At 44.6% G+C, this 21273-nt stretch overlaps 1 protein-coding gene across 1 annotated transcript in view; it reads right to left on the bottom strand.

Moving 5' to 3' along the window:
* Positions 1-15457, bottom strand: part of Myh10 (myosin heavy chain 10) — a 167021-nt gene extending 151564 nt beyond the window's left edge. The window contains exon 1 of the mRNA XM_028869400.2: positions 15346-15457. The gene's annotated coding sequence lies outside the window, so the exon portion shown is untranslated. The remainder of the gene's footprint in view (positions 1-15345) is intronic.
* Between the last annotated feature and the right edge of the window lie 5816 nt (positions 15458-21273).

The raw sequence follows: 21273 nt of genomic DNA, 5'->3' as shown, positions 1-21273 counted from the left end.
CCATGCTAGAACTTTGACTGACTTGAACTTGTGCTAGGAGTGTAGTGTTCCTATCATGCCCAAAGGGCACTGTTTAGCTCTGGTCCTCCCCGACCTCTGGCTCTTTTGGTCTATCTGCTCTGTCTTATCCGATGGCTCCTGAGCCTTGTGGGGTGTGTGTGTGATATAGAGGTGCTATTAATGGCTAAGCACACCACTGACACTTATCCTCCACACTTTAATCAGTTGTAAGTTTCTGCATTAACAATTGTTCACTGCACAAAGAAACTTTGTTGATGAGGTCTGAGAGGTAAACCCATCTGTGGGTATAAAGAATGAATTTAGAAGGCAATTTGATACCATGCCCAGTTAGCAGAATAATAGTAGTAGGTTTACCACTAAGACTATGAGCTCCCCACCCATGGGTTCTTGGCCAGGCATGTATTTCAGCCTGTGGACTGGGCCTTGAATGGAATCAGAAAGTCATTGGTTACCACCATAGTTCATGCCACTAATGCATACGTGAGTGTATATTGGCCACAGTAGTCATTATTGTAGTCTACAGTGGGGTAAGACTGTTAACAACATTTCCCCCCAGCAGCCTATATAAAACCTATGAAAGCTAAGACAGGTCATTCTTAAAAATCTAAAGCAAATTTTAAAAAAAAGTTAACTTTTTTATTCAAGTTGATATCTAACTACAATGAGAAAAAAAAATTATTTCAAGGGACTTTTTTTTTAACTTAAAATTTACATGTATTGGGTTCTTCAAGAGCTCATACTGCTGTTCTAGAGAACTTGAGCTCAATTCCTGACAGCTCACAATCAGCTATTATTCAAGTTCCAGGGGATCTGACACCTGCAGCCTCTGCAGGCACCCTGCGCTCTTGGGCACATACCCCACACAGACACACATATTTTTAAAAATTGCATTCTTTATTGTGCCAAGTATAGTGGCGCACGCCTTAAATCTCAGCACTTGGGAGGCAGAGGCACACAGATCTCTACGAGTTCTTGACCAGCCTGGTCTACATAGTGGATTCCAGGACAGCCAAGGCTACGTAGTGAGACCCTGTCTCAAAAAAAATTAAAAATCACATTATTTATTGTACACACATACGTATGCGGGTACAAGAGTAGATGTATACATGTGGAAGTCAGATAACAGCTTGGAAAAATCGGTTCTCTCCTTTCAATGTGTGAGGCCCAGGGGTTGGTTGGAACCTCCAGCTCTCTCCTCTGCGGTCTGGAAGCCCCGTGCCTCTCTCCAAACCCCACCCACGCCGAGAATCTCCGAAACAAAGGGAAGGCACCAAAAAGTCCAGTTTAGCATTCTTAGCAGGTATGGCAGCTCCTCCCCAGAAGTTGCCAGCCACTAAAGCCCCCAACTAAAGCAGTCAGCTTTTGACCACTCTTGGGCACAAACCCAGCTTGTGATGGACATGTCATCACCTCTCGCTTCCAGCCTATGTAATATCCCTGCTTTAGTCCCTGTCTGTGGCTTCTCTGACCATCTTGATCTCTGCGACTGGAGAACCTACCCGGGAGTTGCTTTGCTCATAAAAAGCTGTTATTCTGTTTTTCCAGTTTGGGTTGATCTGGCTTACTGCATGGGTGAAGAAACCTATTGTAGGGGTACAGAAAACCTATTAGGTGGCAAGTATCCACTGAGCCATCTCGTCAGCTCCAAGTTCTTTCTTTCTTTCTTTCTTTCTTTCTTTCTTTCTTTCTTTCTTTCTTCCTTTCTTCCTTCCTTCCTTCCTTCCTTTCCTCCTTTCTTTCTTTCTTTCTTTCTTTCTTTCTTTCTTTCTTTCTTTCTTTCTTTCTTTCTTTCTTTCTTTCTTTCTTTCTTTCTTTCTTCCTTCCTTCCTTCCTTCCTTCCTTCCTTTCTTTCTCTTTCTTTCTCTCTCTCTCTTTCTTTCTCTCTTTCTCCCTCCCTCCCTCCCTCCTTTCCTCCCTCCCTCTCTCTCTTTCTTTTTTGAGACTGTTTCTCCTTTGTAAACCAGCCTTGTGTTGAATTCATGAGCCTCTTGCTTCAGCCACCCATGTGCTGGGATTATAGGCCTGAGGCAGCACACTAGGCCTCAGTGTCTATCCTTTTAGTAACATCATACTGTTTAAGTATTCTAGACTGTATCCTGCTTCAAGTGACATTAGCCTAGAGTTATGGTCTTAGTAGAATATATCCTAATGATAACGAACAAACAAATAAACTTGTCTGAAAAAGAAGGAAACAAAAAGACGAAAAATAAAAGCAAACTGGAAGGAAGGCACAAGAAATCATGACCCATTTTGAGCGATCATATCAATGGTGGCAGCATTGTTCTGAAGTTCTTCTGTATATACTGTGGGATAAAGCAAATGAGTAATTCTAGTTAATTATTCAGCACAGGAGAAACAGGTATTTATTCAAGACAGATGAGGTTAATACTTCGTAGCACTGAATTTTTTTCATATGAGGTGACAATAAATAATATTTTGTTATTAAAAAACAAAGTCCCAGGCAGGAGAGATGGATCAGTGATGAAGAGCACTGGCTGCTCTTCTGGAGTGTCTGGGTTCAATTCCCAGCACCCACATGGCAGCTCACAACTGTCTGTAATTCCAGTCCCAGGATACTGGACACCCTCATGAAGGCAAAACACCAATGCAATAAATTTCAAAAATAAATAAATAATTAAAGCCCCAGCTCTGTTTACTGAAGAGCCCTAAAATAGTGGGTATCCCCAGGGTTGTGCATACCCCTAGTGGCTATAAACTTCAGCTTCCCACTGGTGAAACCAGGGCTCTTAAAGAAGAACCTGAATTCACATCGGAGTGAAGAAAATACGCAAAATAAGTTTGGAATGTTTTATTATAAAAGAAAACAAGGAGAGAGAAAATGAAATATGACTAAGCTATGACAAAGGGGTTGAGAAAGTTATCTGAGGAGACCCTGTTGGCCATAAATGGGAGCAAATTCAGTACCATAATTATGATGATGGCAATAAAGTGAGACATTAAATGTATTTAAGTGCACAGACTCATAATGATAAAAAACCTTTATTGCTGTTATTTATTATTATTTTTTATTTATTTATTTATTTATTTTGGTTTTTCGAGACAGGGTTTCTCTGTGTAGCTTTGCGCCTTTCCTGGATCTCGCTCTGTAGACCAGGCTGACCTAGAATTCGCAAAGATCTGCCTTCCTCTGCCTCCCAAGTGCTGGGATTAAAGGCATGCGCCACCACTGCCCAGCACTGTTATGTTTTGAGAAGGAGTCTTACTACAGTCTGGAATTTGCTATGTAGATCAGGCTGGCCTTGAACTTACAGAGATCTGTCTGTCTTTGCCTCCTAAGTGCTGAAATTAAAGGCATGCACCACTGTACCATCACATCTGACCCAAAAATATTCCCTAAAATGCTTGATATTGTGGGATGTGTCTTTAATACCAGCAGATGGGAGACAGAGGCAGACAGATTTCTAAATTCAATGCCAGCCTGTAGAAAGCTCTAAGCTAGCCAAGGTATCAAAAAAAGAAAGAAAGAAGAATTGGTGATTGGTGGCTGGTCATATAAATTAGTGGTAACAAGCTTGCCTAGAATGTACAATTCCCTGGGTTCAATTCCAGCAGGAAAAAAGAAAAACCAAAAAGAATTGGTGAAATAGGGGTGTGCTGAATAATTTCATGCCAACTTGACACAAGCTAAAGTTATCTGAGAGGAGGGAACCTCAATTGAGAACATGCCTCCATAAGATAGGACCTTAGGCAAGCCTGTAGGGCATTTTCTTAGTGACTGATGAATGGGTAAGGGCCCAGCCAATTATGAGTGGTGTTATCCCTGGGTTGGTGGTCCTGGGTTCCATAAGAAAGCAGGCTAAGCAAGCCATGAGGAGCAAGCCAGTAAGCAGCACCCCTCCATGGCCTCTGCATCAGCTTCTGCCTCCAGGTTCCTCCTCTGTTTGAGTTCCTGTCTGGACTCTCTTCAATGATGAACAGTGATGTGGAAGTGTAAACCAAATAAACCCTTTCCTCCCCAACTTGCTTTTTGGTTATGGTGTTTCATCGCAGCAACAGAAACCCTAATTAAGAGAAGGGGGTAACAGAGACATCATGAAATTATTTCTTACACGTCTTTGGATATCTCCAGAAACGTGTGTTTAAAAGGGGGACTGGGGACACAGTTGAGTTGGTAGCATGATTGCCTGGTGTGCTCTCAGCCCTAGGTTTGATCCCCAGAACTGTATAAACCAGGTGTGGTGGCACAGGCCTGTCACCCCAGTGCTAGGTGGGTAGAGGCAGAAAGATCAGAAGTTCAAGGCCATCCTCAGCTAAATAGCAAGTTGGAGTCCAAAAACCAGATTACTAAAAAGGAAGTAAAATTTTAAATTTCCTTTTCTTGTTTTTCAGGAGTCAGTCACGTAATAAAGACATCTATAAAGTGGGAAGAAAAAAAAAATCTGCCTCAGCCCCTCGGCTCCTGACAAATGTTTGAGAGATCTTTTTAGACAGAGTCTCACTATGTAGACCTGGCTGGCCTGGACCTTCCTATGTAGACCAGGCTGGCCTCGAACTCAGAGATCTACCTGCCTCGGTCTTCTCAGCACTGAGATTACAGGCCTTTATCACCACTCTTGGCGTACAAATGGTTCAACAAGTGTGTGTGTGTGTGTGTGTGTGTGTGTGTGTGTGTGTGTGTGTGTGTGGTAATTTTTGCTCTGGTATCCATTGAGGCTTTTGTTTTTGTTTTTGTTTTTTGTTTTTTGAGACAGTCTCACTTTATAGCCCTGGCTGGCCTGGAACTCACTAGATGGACAAAGCTGGCCTAAAACTTGTGTAGATTTATTTGCCTCTGCCTCCTGAGTGCTGGCATTAAAAAACGAACCACTATATTCGGCCTGAGGCTTAAAAAAAAAAAAGAGTTAGGTTTTAGTTTTATTTCTGTGTCTATGTGCCCTGCATGTGGTACCCACAGAAGTCAGAAAAGGGTGTCAGATTCTCTGAATCGGGAGCTAGAGGTGGTTGTGAGCCACTTGGAGCTGAACCTGGGTCTTCTGAAAGAGCAACAAGCCCTATTAATCATCTCTCAAGCTCTATACATTAAGATTTTTAAGGTCACAAGTATTTGATTTGTGTTTTAAAATGTTTACTTATTGCTATTATTGTGTGTGTATGTATGTATGTGTGTGTAGGTGCTTCATGTCACATGTATGGAGGTCAGAGGACAACTTTGTGGAGTCAGTTCTCTCCTTCCACCTTTATATAGGTTCTGAGGATCTCACCAGGCTTGCCTGACAAACACCCATCCTTACCTGCCAAGCAATTTGGCTAGCCCTTTGCTTTTTGAGACAGTGTCTCATCACGTAGCCTAGGCTGGTCTGGAATTTGCAAAATAACCCAGTTAGGCCCGGAGCTCCTGATCCTTTGCCTCAGCCTCCTGAGTGCTGGGACTGCGGGTATGTATGTGTTACTGTGCTGAATAGTTTTATGTCAATTTGACAGGAACGAGGGTAATTTTGGAAGGAGGAATCTCAATTGAGAAAATGCCCCCACGAGATTGTATTAACTGTTGTTAAACCTGTGGTGCATTCTCTTGATTGATGATTGATGATGTGGGGGCCCCAGCTCACTGTGAGCAGTGCCACCCCTGGGCTGGTGGTCCTGGGTGCTATGAGAAAGCAGGCTGAGCAAATGAAGAACAAGCCAGTAGTACCTCATTGTGGCCCCTGCATCTGTTCCTGTCCTGACCTCATTTGATGGTGGACTGTGATATGAAAGTTATAAGCTGGAATAAACTCTTTTCTCCTCAAAGGTTTTTTTGTTTTGTTTTGTTTTGGATCATGGTGGTTTATCAAAGCAATAGAAATCCTAACTAAGACAGAATCTGTACCAGAAGTGGGGTGTTTCGGTGACAGAAATCACTATGTGTTTTTGGGAGGACTGTAGTAGCATTTGAACTTTGGGCTGGAAAAGCCATTGAGTGCTCAGAGTTCAGTGGGCTGTTCTGTTGGTGCTTGGAAAATAAGAATATTGAGAGAAATGCAGACAATGGAGGCTTGTCTTGTGGAATTTCAAAGGAGAGTTTGAGAATCCATCAAAAACTATCAGGGCTGTTACGTGATATTTTGAATTAAGAACTGCTAAAATCAAACTTTGCTTTGCTGGCACAGTTGATCCTGGTCAGTTGAGGCGGAAGAGTCAGCTGTGATTAAGAAGAGACCAGCATCAGTGAAGCAAAATCTTCTGGGAAATGTTTTCTCAGGGTCAGCACATCGAAACTGTGTTCCAGAAGGGACCAAGATTATATCTCCTGATAGCAGCGGAACTTGGCAGTATGAGTCACGCAGTCCATACTTGTTTTGAAGGCATGAATGGGTTAAAGACAGCAGAGGAGGCTTGGAGAGGTGTGTCGGGGTGAGAGTCTTTGAAGAAAGGCTGGGAGAGGCCATTGGTGAAATTGCAGCCTCAATTGCAATCAAAGCCCCAGGATTCAAGGGGTCATGGAGAGAAGTTAAGGCTTTGCACCATGTAGTAGGGACAGAGTCCCTAAAGAGAGCCCAGGAGAGGCTATTGATGAAGGTACAGCCCAATTGCAAAGACCACAGTACAGCATTTTGGAGATGCTATCACCATGGGACAACCACCAAGGACAGCAGCAGCCCTGGAGTAGACCCAGCCTGAGCCTAGGAGACAAGCTGTGTGTATTGTAAATGGCAGGTGTCTTAGTTAGGGTTTCTATTGCTGTGAAGAGACACCATGACCACGGCAACTCTTATAAAGAAAACAGGTAATGGCTTGCTTACAGTTTCAGAGCTTCAGTCCATTATCATTATGGCGGGTAGCATGGTGGTATGCAGGCAGATGTGGTGCTGGGGTAGTAGCTGAGAGTTTTACATCTTGCAGGCAACAGGAAGTTGACTGAGACACTGGGCAGTATCCTGAGCATAGGAAACCTCAAAACCCACCCCCACAGTACACACTTCCATAACCACTCTAACAAAGCTACACTTCCTAATAGGCCCACTCCCTATAAGATTATGAGGGCCAATTACATTCAAACTACCACAGCAGGTCTAAGAAGTGGAGCTACCTGGGACCTTTGGAGCCCAGAAGACCAGTGGGTCCCAGATGTCAAGTACTGAGCTTTTTATATTGTTGACCTTTGGTTTTGCTTTGATTTGATTATGACTGTGTCCTGGTTCTCCCTTCTTGGATTAAGAAAGTATTTAACTTATCATTATTATTATTATTATTATTATTATTATTATTAATTATTAATCTTATAGGAGCCCATAGTTAATCAGACTTTGGAATTTTAGAGAGACTATGGATATTTTAGAGAGGCTTAAACTTTGAATGTTTTAAAAAGAGTTTGCATTTGTAAAGACTGTGGGACTTTTAAAAGCTGGAAGGTTTTATATTGTGCATGCCATCTAGGAGACAAATAAGAAAGGAAGGATCTAGTAGAATAATTATGTCTTTGTGTGTCAAGTTGACAAGGGGTCAATAGTGCTGGCTAGTTTTATGTCAACTTGACACAAGCTAAAATCATTTTGGAAGAGAGAGCCTTAATTGAGAAAATGTCCCCACGAAATTGTCCTATTGTTAAGCTTGTGGTGCGTTTTCTCTTTCTTTCTTTCTTTCTTTTTTCTTTCTTTCTTTCTTTCTTTCTTTCTTTCTTTCTTTTTTTCTTTCTTTCTTTCTTTCTTTCTTTCTTTCTTTCTTTCCTTCTTTCTTTTTTGTGTGTGGGGGGGTTGGTTATGGTTGTTTTGTTTTGCTTTTTCTGGTTTAGTTTTGCGAGGCAGGGTTTCTCTGCATATTCCTGGCTGTCCTGGAACTCTCTCTGTAGACCAGGCTGGCCTCGGACTCAGAGAGATCCACTCCCTCTGCCTTCTGAGTGCTGGCATGAAAGGTGTGCACCACTACCACCGGGCATGGTGCATTTTCTTGACTGATGATTGATGTGGGAGGGCCCCGCTCATTGTGGGTGGTGCCACCCTTGGCCTGGTGGTCCTGGGTGCTGTAAGAAAGCAAGCTGAATAAGCCACGAGGAGCAAACTAGAAAGCAGCATTGGCTTTGCTTCAGTCTCTGTCCCCATCTACCCCTCATCTCCATCCCCTCCCTGCACTATCCTTCCTCCTCTGCTTGAGTTCCTGGCCTGATTTCTCTCGGTGATGGACTGTTAACTGGAAGTATAAGACGAAAGAAGCCCTTTCTTCCCCAAGTTGCTTTTGGTTGTGGTGTTTTATCACAGCAACAGAAACCCTAAGACAGACACCATGCTCAGCTTAGAAGTGGCTTATTCCTGGGTCATAACATTATCTACCCTGACTGCCATGGTACCCTCCCATACCTTTTCCTACTCACATATAAATGCAAATTATATACACTGAATTATTTTTTTCACAAAAATGTGTTTTACACACACACACACACACACACACACACACACACACGATTTTGATTTTTTAAGGTCAATAATTTATTTGTAGCTATTTAAACCTATTCTGCAATAAAACTAAGATTGAAAATGCCACCAGATAGTTTTCTAAAGTTATAAATTTCAGTTTCTTGAAGATGAGGGATCTAGGGAGAGGCTCTCAGGTTACAGTGCCAGAGTGAGTGAAGCGGAGAGTGAATTCCAGCCGTAGACAGCCCCCCTCCTGGTTACTGGAGTGGGATTCCCATGATTCCACATGCCTTTCCTGCCCGTGGAAGGCAGGAAATCTTTGAGGCTGTTAAAGCTGCCCGTCGTTCTCTCCAATCTCACAGGCCCTGCTTGTGGTTTGCAATAAAAAGTCTTGGATTTCCTCAACAGCTCGGAGTCGGAGGGCGCCAGTCCTGTGGTTTTTGCTTTCAGCCCAGTGCCAGGAGACTTGAACACTTAGTTCCTTAGCTATGCAATCACACTTGCATTCGAGTTGGCCTGCTGGATGCCCGGTCCTGATAACGGCACCACCGTGCTGCCGGGGACAGCCAGGAAGCTCGGCAAATCTTTCACTCTCCAACTGACTTGCCTTAGAGCTCCTTGGAGGTCACGGTTTTTGTCTGTTAGATTTACCGCTGTGCCATCAATGCTTATAAAACTACCCAACGTAGCAAAGACTCAAAAAATAGTCCACAAATAAAAGACTCGACACGGTTGATAAGTTTTATGAATTCTCCCCCTACAGTTTACCTTCTATCTGTCACTCTGTCCATTTCCAGGGACCGCTCACAGTAAGTCAAAGATTCTCTCAATTATTTACAATGCTCCCAGTGTATAAAGTGAGTTCCAGGACAGCCAGGGCTGCTACACAGAGAAACACTGTCTTGAAACCTCCCCACACCAAAAAAAAAAAAAAGAAAAAAAAAAAGAAAAAGAAAAAGAAAAAGAGTCTTATATTGCTAGATAGGGCCTGAGGGCCTGAAATTATGTAGCGAGGAAGGGGATTCAACTCAGCTTAGTCCCCAAAATATTTCTTCCAAGAAGCCAACCGTGTGAAAGAAGTCATCTTGAATCCTTCAGACCACCCCAGCCTACCAGCCGAATACCACTGAGTGACTCTAAGCAGCGCTCTAAAGCTGAGCCCTCCCCCAGATTTCTAATGGACACACTGCAAGTTTGGGTGAAATTGCTGTCATTTTGAGCCCTAGAGGTTTTTATTTTTGTTGTTGATCCAATAACAAGGTATTCGATGGCTTGTCAAGTGTAAGGCTCTGTGGCTCTGTGGTTACTGTATTATCTAAAGGTTTATGGCCCACTAGGTCAAAAGAGAAACGGCACAGAAAGCACAAAATGAACCCCTAGGAGAAGCAACGTGCTGTGGATTAGAGGAAAGTCTGATGGGAAGGAATATGATAGGATTATGTGTACAATGTCAGAGCATCGTGGAATTTCTGAGAACTTTACTGAAATTTCCAGTAAAGCATCCTTGTCCTTCTTGGAGTTCTAAAAAAAAAAAAAAAAAAAAAAAAAAAATGGAGAAAACAAGGTCGCTGACCCATTAAGTTGTGAGGTGATTTGGGCAATAGTAACCGGACTGTTGCCCTACACAGGACCTTATAACAATACAACTTCTTGTTCTTCCTCTTGCCTTTCTTCCTCCTCTTCCTTCTGCTGGCCTCACCAAATGGCCCTGGTTGCCCTTGACTGGTAGAAATCCATCTACCTCCACTCTTGAGTGCTGGGATTAAAGGTATGAGCCACACACCCTGCTGTCCTTCTAACTTCCTGCTTGAAAAACCTGATCCCTCAGTTCCTCAGTCTCCTGTATTTCCAACAGCCTTCCATACTGCTCTGGTTGCTTTTCATGGTGAAACCATGTGGGGCACATGCTTTAAAGATATAGCATTGGGACCAGCACAGTGGGGAAAGGCACTTGCCGCCAAGCCTGACGACCTGAGTTCAATCCCTGGCACACATGTGGTGGAAAGACTCCCACAGGTTGCCTTCTGACCTCTACATGCATACCGAAGCACACACATACACCTGTACACACGCACTAAATGGACAAAAAATAAATAAAAATAAAAATGTATCGTCCTCAGCAGAACCCATCCCCACCTCAGTACAACCCTATCTGCCTTACAAAACTCTTCCTCTGAATTCACCTTTCCCAGCTTTCCTGTCTTTCCCCTGGGTATCTCTAGCTTTCTGCTGATCTCCTTGGCCTCCTGCTCCTGCTCCCTTGGCTCCTGGTCCACCCTTCCTCTCATTCAGCACCCACATCCTACTTGCCTTCCAAGGATGTCCATGAATGTCCATCCTCCCAGTGAAAATAATCATTCCCTCCTGACTCTCCACAGCACCACATCTGGGCTTCTCTCGAAACTTTCTCTTTGCTGACTTTCTAAGACTGTAGTTAAGGACCATATCTTTAATATTCCTCATAGACTAGAGAATACTTGAAGGCTGGATTCATGTCTTGTTTACCTATTTTAAAGTCTTTTTTGAAACTGGTCAGAATAAAACTCCCAAAGACCCTGGCTTTTATAAATCCTCAATGGATACCTCTTGAAGAGATTGTTGGGTAAGTGATGAATTGGGTCTAGCCTCTCTTTGTGCTACCGGCTCAGCAGTACACACTCCAGGTTTGTCCTCTTGCAAATCACTGGGTTCCTTTCTTCATCTGTACATTGGTGGAAACGACACCAATTATAGCATCAGTCCTGCTTCTCTTTCATGGTTGCTTTGAAGATCAAATGAGATATGATAGCTAAGAAGCATTGATACATAGAACATACATGGGGTCGAATAAAGCCATGGACAACTAATGTAATGGATGACCCCGTTAGCCACGGCAGGCTACAAAGTTCATAGAAAAGTCTAGGGAAGTCCCCACCGCTACAGCTTGAAGAGACTCTGGGTATATGGTCGTCAAGGGACTACCAACAGATCTAGCCTCTCTTTTTATCTCTCAAGATGCTTGATGGCAAGAGGAGAAGCAGAATCCCGTAGCCTTCTGCCCAACACATCAGAGGCTGCTTGGGTTCACTCCAGCCCAGAGATGAGGTGTTTAGGAGCAGCAGCACTGTGGAGTGGAATCTGGACCCGCCTGTAAATCCAAAAAATCCTATTCACACAGCTAAATCAGAGAAAAGAATCAACTGGCTCAGGTGGATTCTGAAGAGTGGCTGGGAGGACACTCTAGGTAGGCCAGGGCCAGATGCATTTGCATAAGCCAGGATCATTCTAACCCTGTTCCCTTCTATCCCTATTTGCTTCCGGAGCAGGCTGTCTCATGTGGTGGCACAGACAGTCCCTAGCAGTCTCACACATCCTACAAGGTTTGCACCCCTCCCCCAAAGTGGAAAAGAGCGTAGCTGGAGTTTTCCTGTATCCACCTGGCTCCTGCAGCCGCTCAGACCCAAGTAAACACACAGAGGCTTATATTACGTGTAAACTGTATGGCCGTGGCAGGCTTCTTGCTATCTAGTTCTTATATCTTAAATTAACCCATTTTTACAAATCTATACCTTGCCACGTGGCTCGTGGCTTACTGGTATCTTTACATCTTACTTCTCATCGCGGAGGCTGCTGGCAGCGCCTCCTGACTCAGCCTTCCACTTCCCAGAATTCTCCTCTCTGCTTATCCCACCTATACTACACTTCCTGCTTGGCTACTGGCCAATCAGCATTTTATTTATCAGTCAATCAGAGCAGCACATTCACAGCATACAGAAGGACATTCCCAGCAAAAGAGCATTTCTCTTTCCCAATAGTTCCAGCAAAAGTGTAAGGATTAGGACTCACTAGACACACTGGAGACCTTTCCCTAAGTCTGACAGAATGGTCAAGGGACGCGCTCTTCTGATTGCCTACTGTTGAGATACCTGAAGACTCTAGGAGCTGGAGTTGGTGGTGACTGAGAATTATTCTCACGGAAAAGGATGGTGTTGCCCCCAGGATCAGAAGAGGAATGGCAAACAGAATTTGGGTGGGGGAAACAGATCCTGCTCTACCAGTCCTGGTAGAAGATACCAAATGGTACATAAAAAGGCCCTTCTCAAGCCTGATATCGGACATATGTGCTTGACCTGACCCTTTAAAGACACCTATCCCGACCAGGTAACAAGGTGTCCAGGGCACACAACAGCACTACTCCCTTGGGGCCACCCCCTATCCTATCTCCACCCTTCATCCCAAATATCACTAATTTCCTCTTCATCCGTTTTGTGTTACATTAACAAAACACCCGAGGCAGGTTAACTTTATAAAGAAAAAAATGTATAAAAGTTTAAATAACATGGCCCAGCCTCTGGCTAAGACCCCAGGGACAGTGGTAGGGCACATTGTGGGAGACAGAATCATATTTTGAAGCAGGAAGAAAAGAGAGAGTGGGCTCCACAATCTCTCCTGAGACAGGCCCCAGTTGACCTAAGGATCACCTACTCATCTAGGCTTCCTAGGGGACCCACCTCCCAATGTCACCACACTGAAGACCAAGCTTCCAACACTCAATCTCTGAAAAAAGATAAAACAGCATCAAAATGGCAGCACTTGACAACCATGAATGGCTCTTCTCTCCCTAGTGTACTATCCCCTTGGCCTCCATCAACACGAAACACAAAACCTGTCTCCTGCCTCTTCTCTGTCTTGCCTCCCAGGGGCCACTGCCGTGTGCTTATGTTTGTGGGCCTCTAGTGCCACCAGCCAGGAAGCCCATCTGAGCATCGGGGAACTCTGGATGGTGCCGCTTGAGTCACTGAAAGCATCTATTCCTTTATTTAGGGTTCTCCCACAGGCCCCGAAACCTGTGAATGTGACTTTCTTTTTGTCTTAGATTCACCGCAGAGGTAATCAAGTCAGAAAAAAAAAAAAAAAAAAGGCCACCTCTAGCCCCTAGAACAGAATGCATTTCTGTTGTTTGAAGCCACACACGTGTGTGATCATTTATTACAGCAACCAGGGAATGAAGAGACCCTCTCATTCTGTGTTCCTGTTTGGTAAGCCAGTGAATTTCTTGGCTCCTTGAGCAAAATGATGATTCCCTTATGCACAGCTAAAGTCTTTGAATAGTACAGCATGTTATCTACACCATACTTCGTGCTGAGGATGCAATGATAAATTAGGCCCTGCTTCATCTACCTTTGAGTCACTCGTCCTCGGGCCAAACCAGGCAAAAGGACCAAAAGGAAACCAGAGTCATACGGGGATGGCCATATCTGACCCCTGAAAAAACGGAAGTGTGTATCTGAAGCACAGTTAGAGCTTCAGTCCTTAGCCTGCCATTAAAGGTCTGGGTTTGCATCTCCAACCTCATAGTTCATTCACCTCGTCCTTTCCCACCTCCTGCCTTTTAGTCAAGTGAAAACATTAATTTATGCCCCAAACACTCCATATGCTTTCAAAAGATGTTGCGTTTGCTCATCGTGGCTGTCCAAATAGAGTATTTTCTGATAACTCAAAAGCCTGCCATCGATACTAGTTTTCCAGGGCTGCAATAAAAAAGCACCATAATCCAGGTGTCTCAAGCCTCTTATACTTCTAGAGGTCAGAAGTGTAAAAATCAAGGTTGTAGCAAGCCAGGCTTTCTCTGAAGGCTTTAGAGCAGTGGTTCTCAACCTGTGGGTCACAACCCCTCTGGGATTACTATCAGATATTTCTATTACAAGTCATAACAGTAGCAAAATTACAGTTATAAAGTAGTAACGAAATAATTTTATGATTAGGGGTCACCACAACATGAGGCATTGTATTAAAGGGTTGCAGCCTTAGGAAGGTTGAGAACCACTGCCCTAGAGAGACTCCTTCCTTGCTTTCTCCAGCTTTCGCTGCTTCTAGCAGTAACTGGCACCCCCCACTTGAAGATACACCCCCTTATTCTTTCTGTTGTCACGTGACATTCACCATGTATCCATGTTGGTGTCCAAACTTCTCTTTTTACATTAGAGTGCCGGTCACTAATCCCAAATGATCCCCATCTTAGCTTGAGTTCATCTGTAAGGACCCTATTTCCAAAGATCGCCACATTCAGAGACAGCAGACACTAGAATATGAACAAATCTTGTTGAGGGAACATAATTCAGCCATAGGATCTGATGTCACCCTCTTTAGACGCCTCCATCACTTACTCATATCACAAACACCTAGCACTCCCTAGCTCTGGGGCAGTGTTACCACCTTTGGCTCTGCCCTTGTGAACTGACTAACAGAGCTTGTGAGTGACAAGATCTAGTTTCAATCCTTGCGTGGGAGCCCAAAGACCTTGGTCAGTATCTACTTCATTTATCAGTAAATGATCTATAAATGCTTGAAATTTTGAATTGAACTGACAAGGTGAAAAACTAGCTGTAGAGAACATTCTAGAATGGTCTGGAAGCCGTGCGAAGAAAGATAATAAAATGAAAGCTGTCCTAATAAAAACTCCAAAACAAGTCATGCCCTCTGATTTTCCCCTTGCAGTCGTCAGAGCTTTGATCCCTTATGCCCTTTAAATGGCAGAGCTTTGGAATGTTCTTGGAAGCTGAGACGAGTCTTTGAGACCCCAACACTCCAGCCTTGAGGCTCAAGAACCATAGGGGGGACAAAACAAAACAAGACCAAACCCTCTTGCCTATAGCCGAGGAGAAAGCTCAGTAGTAAAGCGCTCACCTTGCAAGTGGGAGGACCTGAGATCAAACACCGGAAAGCATGTCTACAAGTCAGGCATGGTGGCTCACACTTGTGCCCCCAGCACGGGGGAGGCAGAGACAAGCAGATCCCAGGGGCTGGCTGGCCAGATAGCCTAGCCTAGGCTAATGAAATTCTGTGTTAAACACACACACACACACACACACACACACACACACACACACACACACACCACCTTCTTTCCCCGGATGTAGTGTCGGCTCCCAGCTCCAGATTTTGACCATTTTGTTGAAAACCCAAAACCAAACCCATGCCAGGATGAGCTTACCTGTGCTACACCCCATCACAGGACAGTCTGTGTGCCCTTAGACATTCATGGGAAAGTTGTCAGCTACACACTGGACCCAGATAACGCTACTCCCAACATTAAGAGGAAACAGAATGGCTGGCTCGGAGCCCAGGCTCGCTCTCTGCATAGTCTAGGCATTTGACAGAAGTGGAGCTATTACTGTCTGCCTCCAGACAAGCAAGTTAAGAATAGCTTTGCCGAGGCTGTGCTCCGCAGCCTAGTCATCCTGAAATAGCTGAGACATGACGGCCTGTTACCTTGATGCCTGTCTTTCAGGGAGGCATGCCGAGCGGGACAGGAAAACAGCATTGTTTTTTTCCTTCGCTGGAGTGTTTCCATGAGACCCTGGATCAGGCTTTGAGGTCAGAGTCCAACTGTTTGGTCCTAAGCGTTCCTCCTTGGCGTTTCGGTGGTTCCTGCTAAATTGGACAGTTCCTGATGGAGGGGCTGTTTTAAATCAGGCTTTGAGAGCAATTGGCCTCCTAAGGAAAAGTGCCAAATAAACTCAAGTGGAAAAAGGTGTGCTAGTAAAATAGCCTATTGTACAGCATTTGCAGGGCCTCGTCATGTGATAGTTGAAGCATTTTTCATGTGTGGGTACTGCAGTAGACTAAATTATTGTCCCAAACATTCTCTTACACCTCTCTGTGGGAGACTTACATCCTTCTATCATGTGGACATGAAGTTTAGCCCTGTAAATTCCTTTGGCCAAGAAATGTAAACAGAAGGGATAAATGTTATTTTTGAAAAGAAAAAAAAAATCGAAGCCTTAAGAACGATTCTGCAGATCTGCCACCAGCCCCTCTCTCTTGCTGCCATACCATTAGGAATGTTCTAGATAAGGGCTTCCCCTTCAGTTTAGTCCCAGAAGGAAGAGCCCAAATCGGAGAGTGATGGCCGCAGCTGGGTCACTGTGAAATAAGCAAAAAAGATGAATCTTGGTTGTTGTCAGCCACTGAGTTATTGGGGTTCGCCTTTGTGGAACAGCTTAGCCTATCTTGCTGAGTGTTGCTCCCATTTTGAAAACGAGTGAATCAAGGCACCCTGAGATTGTGCAACTTGTCCAAGGTCGTCCAAGCAGGAAGTGGAAGAACCAGGGTTGAAATCCAGACCATGCTCTTAACTACTTCAGCGTGTCGTACCTATTACTCCCTTTCAAAATCCTTCAGTTGGCAATGCCTCTGTGTGTGCTTCGTTCCGGCGGAGGTCATGAGGAACACCACACAGCTCCTTTGATCTTCTGTAGGCACAGCTGGCCAGGTAGGCAGTTTCTGCATTGAAAGCATGCATAGCTGGCTATTGAAGGAGCCAGACTCATTGGTATGCAAAACAGGAAACAACTTTGTTTCCTGTGCTCCAGGTCTTGCAGGAAGTTGGAGTATGGAAAACTGAGACCAAATCTAATATCAAAACTCTAGTCTCTGAAGCATCGGGCCGTTTGGAAGTCCGCAGCAGGGAAGGGAGTCACGGTTGAAGTCCTCTTGGTTTCTTTACAGTAAATCTTCCATGTCTCCTCCACTCACCTGAGTGCCCCGGGCTCCTGCAAAAGCCAGACTGGAGTGGGATGAGGGAATAAAAGGCAGGGGATGTCTTACTTGGTTCTAGGGCTTTGTGGGTGGTCGCAGGTGCTGCTTTTTTTTTTTTTTTGTGACATGGACCTCTTTTTTTTGGTTTCCCCAAAGAATCTCCCATTGGGCATCACTTCCTGGTCCTGGCAATGTAACTTTCTGACTGGCCGCTTATGGCATTCTGAGTTCTGTTCAAATTCTACCCTGAGACATCCCCATCTGTTTGCTTCCTCATACTATCGGTTGGTTTGGTTTTATCTAAGTGGCATTTTATAGACTATATATTCTTTTTTGGAGGGCGTGGGTGTGCGTGTTGTGTTCCACACAATATAATTCTTTTTGGATTCATGATGGCATCCATTTTCAAGATCACTTAAGATGGGATAATTCCATGGGTGCACAGAGCCCAAGGGAAAGTCTGCTCATCTGTGACTGGTCACAAGGCAAGTACAGCCTGTCCCCAGGCAACTGCCCTGGATGCCTTTCCCTTTGTTTTTCAGATGTGTCAGGAGCCAAGGGAAGGCCACTCCGGCGTGTCTGTGCAAACTCTCTGAACTCTTCACTTGGTCTGAGGTCAAGGGAGCCGCCCCTTACACCACATCCTATCAGTTTGAACGAAGTCTTCCTTTCTCCTAATTCTCCCTGCACAGCCTGCTGTGGTGGCTTCCTGGGCTCCATTTTTAGTGAGCTTGCGTAGATGGCTTGGACCCTTCCTTTAGAGTACGTGAACATCTGACATCCTGTATGTTCCTAGCTTGGGGGTCTCTGCCAGAACAGATACAACTGGAAAACCTGCATGCTAGCACCCCACTACGGTGAACTGGAAACTAAAGGAGACTCTTGTTTAGAAATGTCCTCATTTCTCAAGTTGTGTTTGTAACTTGTGTCCCTCCTTCTCTAGCTTGTAAAGTCACACTGTTGTTCAATGTCCAAATCACAATAGCTCAGAGCCCAGGCTCCTCGGTGCTGTGCCTTACCAGGTTTTCTTCCACAAATTTCATAGAACTTGAAATGTTGCCCAAAGCTGCCAATCCATCCCCTTCCACTAAATTGGCCTTCAGATTCTGGGTCACTCATATTTTAGGGACACACACACAGAGTCTCTCTATGTAGCCAGGGAAGTGCCTGGAACTTACTGTGAAGACCAAACTGACCTGAAAATCAGAAGGATCCCCCTACCTCTGCTTCCTAAGTGCTGGGATTAAAGGTGTGTGCTACCATGCCTACAGGTCTTCATTTCTTGAAGGACCCTTGCTAAATCTAGGGACTGAATTGCAGGTCTCTCAGTATGGTTTCACCCAAACATAGGTACCAATTTCTTCTTTCTCATGTACAGAATAGAGGTACACTTGGCTATTTAAGGATACTACCCCAAACTCAGAGTAACTGAAAAGACAATGTGTAGAACCTTCTAGATAAAATAGAGAATGGCCAGTTAAATTTAAACTCCAGCTAAGAAACATATTTAACATAAGCATGTCTGTGCAACATGTGGAACCAAGAAGCATTCGGGATATACTTATATACTTATGCTATAACGTTCTTTGTTGTTTATTTGAAATTCTAATCTAAGTGGGGCCATAGCATCTTTTTTTTTCTGGCAACCCTGCAACTTCCATGGTGTCTCTCTGTGTCTCTTATTGTGTTCCCTTAATTGTAAAATCCAACTCAGCTACCTCAATGGGCGGTATGTAGAAAACCCTCCCTAGAACTGGAATTATGGACAGTTGTGAGCCACTGTGTGTATGTTGGAAACCAAACCTGGGTCTTTTGTAAGAGCAACAAGTGTTCTTAAGCACAGAGCCATCTCTTTAGGCCCTCAGCTAATTTCTTGCACAGTCCAGGCCCACCTGCCTAGTTACAGCACCACCAAAGGTAGGCTGGACCCTCCTCTATCAATTAATCAGTCAAGACAATGGTCCACAGGCCCTACCAATAGAGGAAATCCCCTGGTTGAGACTCACTCAGATAACTCTGGGCTGTGTCAAGGTGACAGCTGGAGCTAACTAAGAGAAGCTGCATCTTCTCATGCCCCACAATCCTCTGAAATCACCATTTCATCATTCTCTCCTTCTGTAAGTTTGAATAGTTTAGATTCCATGTGTAAGTGGGGACAGGAGGTGTTTGTCTTTCTCTGCCTGGCTTATTTCACTTAGTGTGATACGGTCCACTTCCGTTCATGTTGTCAGAAATGACAGGGAATTCCTGCTTTTTAAAGCTGACCAGTCCTCCACCGTCTACACGTCACATTTTCTTTAGCCATGCATCTGTTGATGGACAAATATGTCTTGAAAAACCCCATGAGTGTTTTGGGTAAGCACGCAAAAGTGGAACTTCTGGGTCATATGGTATCTTAGTTATTGTTCTATTGTTGTGAGGAGACACTGTAGCCAGAATTTACTCCAATCCTGCCTGGCCCTGTGGTCTGGACGAATCTCTCCCACCCAAGGTCCTGTAGCTACTTATAAAATAATTACTCAGAGTCTTAATATTAGTTACAAACTGTTCGGTCTATGGCGCAGGCTTCTTGCTAGCTAGCTCTTTCGTCTCAACTCAACCCATTCCTATTAATCTGTTTTGCCACATGGCCCCGGAGCCTTGCCATTATCAGTCTGCTGACATCTTGTTGCTCCTTTGGCAGTGGGCTCACGTCTCTCCCATCCTACCTTTCTCTTTCCTGTACCTCTGCTTGCATTTCCCACCTGCCTCTAAGCTGCCTTGCCATAGGCCAAAGCAGCTTATTTATTAACCAATGGGAACAACGTATACTCACAGCGTACAGAGAGACATCCCACAGCAAGACACCATGACCAAGGCAACTTATACAAGGAAGTATTTCATTGGGAGCTTGCTTACAGTTTCAGAGGGTGAGTCCATGATCATCATGGCAGGGAAAATGGTGGCAGGCACAGAGCTGAAGTGATCTGAAAGCTGGAGGCAGAGCTGAAGTGATCTGAAAGCTGGAGGCACACCTCTTCCAACAAGACCACCCCTCCTAATCCTTCCCAAACTGTTCCACTAACTGGGAACCAAACATTCAAATACATGAGCCTAAGGAGGCCATTCTCATTCAAACCACCACATATGGTGAATCTCTTTTTAGTTTTTGAAGAACCTCCATCCTAGTCTCAATGGCAACTGTACAAATTGCAGACCCATGAACCCTGTGCAGGACTTGTTCTTTCCCATATGCTTGGGCAATGTGGTGATATTTTGTGTGTGCTCTAACAAATAAAGCTTACCTGAAGATCAGAGGGCAAAGCCAGCCATTAGTTAGCCATAGAGGCCAGGCTGTGGTGGCACACACCTTTAATCCCAGCACTTGGAAAGAGGAAACAGGAAGATGAGGAATTCAAAGCCACCCTGAGCTACATGAGATTGATCCAGTCTAAAAGAGAAACAGATCCCAGGACTTGGGATCTCACGCCTTTAATCCTAGCACCAGGGAGGTTGAGACAGGAAGTGATATGGCTGGTCTTTTTCCAGCTGAAGAGTTGGTGAGGTGAGAGGTGGCTGTGGCTCGTTCCTTTGTCTCTCTGATCTTTCAGCATTTACCCTGAGATCTGGCTCCGGGTTTTTATTAAGACCAATTAGGATTCGTGCTACATGGGGAACCTTAGTAGGAGAGTCCAGTTTGCCTCTGGGAAACGCTATTTTGAGGGCCCTCAATCAGCTTGTGAGGCTCCCCGGCACTCATCCCTAGATCCCTGTTCTGTCTTGGATGCGACCTCATCATGCATTGCCCCAGAAGAAGCAATGTCAGAAACAGGACCACAGAAACAGATGCTTGTGTGATCATGCAGAACCACACAGAGCAGGTCCCACCTCACAGCTGGACATTTGTATCCACAGAATCAAAGGCCCCCCACCCGCAATCAATAATACTACAGGTTGCTTGTAGGCTTACCCTTATTTTCCATCTAAATGTGAAGACTTCCCCCACAACATTTACTGTATTCCTTTGAGGCTGGGGAGACACCTCAGTGGCAGAGCGTTTACCCAGCAGGACAAGGTCCTGGTTTTCATCCTATTGCTGAACACTAATGCACCAATCTTTCTACACAGAACCATCTAACTCTTACAACTTGGTAACTCTTCAGTTATAGCCAAGACCTCATCCGGTCACCAATTTGCATGCCACAAGAGCAAGGACAGACTGGACATCTTTGAACGTCTTCGTAGGTTGTCTTAGGTCAGTACCGAGGCTTCTTCAATCACGAAGCTGCACCAGCTGGTGCTTTTTCAAATGTAAGGGAGCCTTCCAGATAACTGAAGTTTATCTTGACAAAAAGCAACCCTGGACTATTTTATCCATTTTGATTGGAATGTGTCAAAAATG

This window comes from Peromyscus leucopus, chromosome 8b, assembly GCF_004664715.2.
Source record: "Peromyscus leucopus breed LL Stock chromosome 8b, UCI_PerLeu_2.1, whole genome shotgun sequence".
Taxonomy (NCBI): Eukaryota; Metazoa; Chordata; class Mammalia; order Rodentia; family Cricetidae; genus Peromyscus; species Peromyscus leucopus.
Note: the sequence above shows the minus strand (reverse complement) of the source record. Positions and strands in the feature narration are given on the sequence as shown.